General features: G+C 36.5%; 1 pseudogene across 1 annotated transcript; it reads right to left on the minus strand.

The window, feature by feature from the left end:
* Positions 1-1789: 1789 nt before the first annotated feature.
* LOC308684056 (trace amine-associated receptor 13c-like) lies at positions 1790-2807 on the minus strand (annotated as a pseudogene). The gene has a single exon. The product of its transcript is annotated as a trace amine-associated receptor 13c-like (transcript).
* Between the last annotated feature and the right edge of the window lie 1067 nt (positions 2808-3874).

Raw genomic sequence — 3874 nt, forward strand, 5'->3', positions numbered from 1 at the left:
GTTACAATGCAGCTCTAGCCAGGACAAGGGCACACAATGAAATGAACTTTGGCTAACTAAAGGGAAGATTTCAGTGTCTGAAAAGTCTGAGGGTTGCACACCTGACAGGGCCTGTGACATTGTTGCATGTGCCATATTACACAACATAAAAATAAAAAAAAACCTTTTCATTAAATGTTTAATAAAAGACAAAGCTTAGTTCCTTGAGTTTTATTTTATTTGTTCTTTGTAAAGAAAAGCCAGTGGTCAAGTGATATTAGACACATGCCTCATGCAACAAATAAAAAGGAAAAGTTGGCTATTCACTGCCCACCTGTAGGCCTATGTCTCCTCTGTCTGTGCAGACTCTTCTGTAGGCCTTTCTGTAGATGTGGAATCCTGCTACTTATATTGCAGCCATAAAGCATACAAGTATAAATGAAGTAAAGTTATTTATGCGCTTGCAGGTAGGCTAGTTCCTCCATATGACAGTTATCTGAGAGGGTTTATTCACTGTCCAGTGCAATGGAAACAAATGGACATTACAAAGTCTTATACTTTCTTTCCTTTGGAAAGTTAGAAAATGTCCACTTACTGCACATATTTCAGCCACCACTTTCTTGGGAACAGATACAAGTGTTGGTGTATTGTGTAAAATTGCACAAAAGAGGAAAACACAATGTCATTACAATGAACTACACTGGGGAAAAATGTGATCAATAACTCATGGCAAAATATTTTTACATTAACATAAGTTTATCAGTTTTCACTTTCACAAGTCAAAGCAATTCATCATTACTCAAGATTTAACAGTTGAAATGACTATACAGCCTTAATTTAATGCAGCAAAAATTATTTTACAGTGTAGGAGAGTAAGATCTTTTCTTCTTTTTTTTTCTCAGCTTTTTTCTTGGTTGCTTTTATAATCAGACAACCATTTATTTAACAGTGCCTTTTATAAAAGAGACTATAATATAACAAAAAAATTACCATTATGTAGAATATTTTTGTACTTCACTTTTATTTGTTCCCATGTTCTAGTATGGTGACTGACATTACAATGCACAAAGTAATTATGCAATTATTAAAATACAAAAATATAGGCTAATAAGTGATAAAAACATCTAACATGGCCACTTCTAACGGATTTAAATTGTCTGCTACTTTTTGCCAGCCCTCTCTCCTGGCTTTTGCAGACTTTGAGGTGTTCCCTGGCGTTTTGATTAAACATTAAAATTCCGAATAAACTTCGACTATTAGTTCTTGCTCTGCTGAGGGGAAAAACTGAGAGCGCTCTTTGGCCACGCTGAGCAGCCAATAGCAGCGTTGCTGATCAATGTTTCTACTATCGATACATATCCCCTTTTAACCAGCGCATGAACGCGCAATTATCTCAGATAACTCAATCCAGCGATACTAATCATATCCGGCAAGTGTGTTCGAAGAACCGAGTTAGCCAGATCATGATTCGCACGATGATATCATCTTGGATGTGTCATTTGATCTCGGATGTAATAAGCAACGTACGAAGAACGGGCCCCTGTTCGGTGAGCTGTTTATTCCTGTGATCAGAGTTTGTATCCTGCCTGTTAGTTCTAGTCTTATGTTATTGTCAAGTTTATTAGTCTAGTCCTGTCAATGTTCATTTGCCCCCTCGAGGGTCTTTGTTTTCTGTCTGTTTAATAAATCCATGTTTCATTTATTACTGTCTGCATTTGGGTTCATATCCGTATACCGTGACAATAACTGATTAAACAGATTGTCCATTATCAGTAAAGAAAAAAAAGAAAAAAGGAAAACTTAACAACAATTATGAATTATCTGTAAAAATGTCTACAAGAGAGGATGCTGGCTGAAATATTCGAAGAGTTAAGATGTGTTTAACTGATATTTTAAACCAGCGGTAAAAAAAAAAGCATAGATAAGAGGATTCAGTCCTGAGTTGGCATACAAAGTCCATATTAGGAATGTCATTGTGGCAGAAGAGATCACTGAAGTCTTTGTTAAAGACATGACAAAGTATGGAATCCAACAAAGCAAATAAACTGTCACAATAATTCCTAATGTCAGAGCAGCTTTACTCTCAGATTTCCTTCTCACTGAACCTTCCATTACACATTTACCACCCTTCATCAGAGAGTTTATAACTTGCACTTGCTGATGAACAACAAAAAAGATCCTCAAATATAAAGTTATGATTATGGTGCAAGGACAAATTAAAGAAATGAACAGATCAGTGACCCTCCACGACAAATTAATTATAAAATAGCATTCTCCATAGCACAAGTTTGCTCTTTGTGAAGTGTCAAAATATCTGCTACTAATTACAAAGGCCATATTGATACTCAAGCAGAAAATCCAGCTCAGACAGATGCTCAATAAAGTTTTAGTTGTGGTTATTTTTTGTGGGTACTGTAAAGGGTGACACACAGCCACATAACGATCAACAGCAATTAAAACTAAATTACTGAGAGATGCTGAGATAATCACACTGAGGGTCATAGTGAACAGTCCACAGAAAGTGTCTCCAAAGTACCAACACATATCAGTTAGCTTGATGGCATCCACAGGCATCACAATAAGTCCAATAAGCAGGTCGGCCACAGCCAGGGAGAGAATAATCAGGTTGGTTGGAGTGTGAAGCTTCTTGAAGTGAGAGATGGAGATGATCACCAGCAGGTTCAGAAACACAGTCCATGCTGACAGGAATGAAAAAAAAACACATACATGATATTGTATTCATATTTAGAGCGTTTCCCCTTGATACATGATGAGTTGATGGCAGGAAAGCAGTATTGAGGCTCATGATCTTCTGTCTCATTGGCCATGAGTGAGATTATTCCTGCTGCTCTCCTTACTCTCCTTTCCTTTATACAGTTTCTGGATCAGGTCGACTAACTCTCTACCGCTCACTCTGATGCTGCATAATGAGATCTTTTTTCTTTTTTTTTATAATCTCAACTTTGGCAGTAAAATTGCTGTTCATAAGAGACAAATAAGAGACATGAATTTGTTTTTACACAATGCATATAGCATTGTGTAAAAACAATTCCAATGTCTCTGATTTGTCTCCATACCAATAGGTGTCAGTATAAAGTAAAATAATATTATAAAAGTATCTGGCGATACCATAATCGCTTTTCAACCTGTAGCTGTGGAATAGTATGCTCACAGCTAATTATGTAGGGAAACTGTAGCTGCTTATTTTTGTATTTTGATGGTTTAATATATATATTGCATATTAAGAACAATGTTTGCATTGCATGATCAACTCATTAGCCCAACGCATGACTAATATAAAGACTATCTTAAGCAAGATGATGCAGTAACTTTATTTCACTGCAATGTCTGCTTTGCATGCTACTGATGTTTTTATTTGCTACTATATGAATTTACTTTGCATGCTGCTCCAGTTATATTATTAGTGACCAAATTAATATACGCAATTACAGTATGGTATTGCTATGAAACAATCTGAATATCTATGCATGCTGCTACTGCTGCACAAAAAATTTGAATTGCTGTAAGGCTCAGTTGAATAAGAGAAAACCTAAGCGAATGCCTTTTTCACAGAGAGAACACGTTGTCTCCGCTGGACGCGAGTGGAACAACACAACTAAATCTATAGAAGCCTATTGGTGAAGCTTTCCACACTGGATGTGGCACAATGCAAGGAACACAAAAAATTTCTATTTCTGACGTAGCCTACTATCAAACGCTCCCGCTACTTAATACGAAATATACACTGCAATGCTACGCAATAGGTGCTGTTGCCGTTACGATTTGAATTTGCCTAGTAGCCTATTTAGAATTGCTGTAAGCCCTGTTGAATAAGCAAAACGTAAATGCCTATTTCACTTTAAAGAGTTCTTGTAGTCTACCATCCATGCTTTGT

Source organism: Scardinius erythrophthalmus, assembly GCF_964197995.2.
Source record: "Scardinius erythrophthalmus genome assembly, chromosome: 23".
Taxonomy (NCBI): Eukaryota; Metazoa; Chordata; class Actinopteri; order Cypriniformes; family Leuciscidae; genus Scardinius; species Scardinius erythrophthalmus.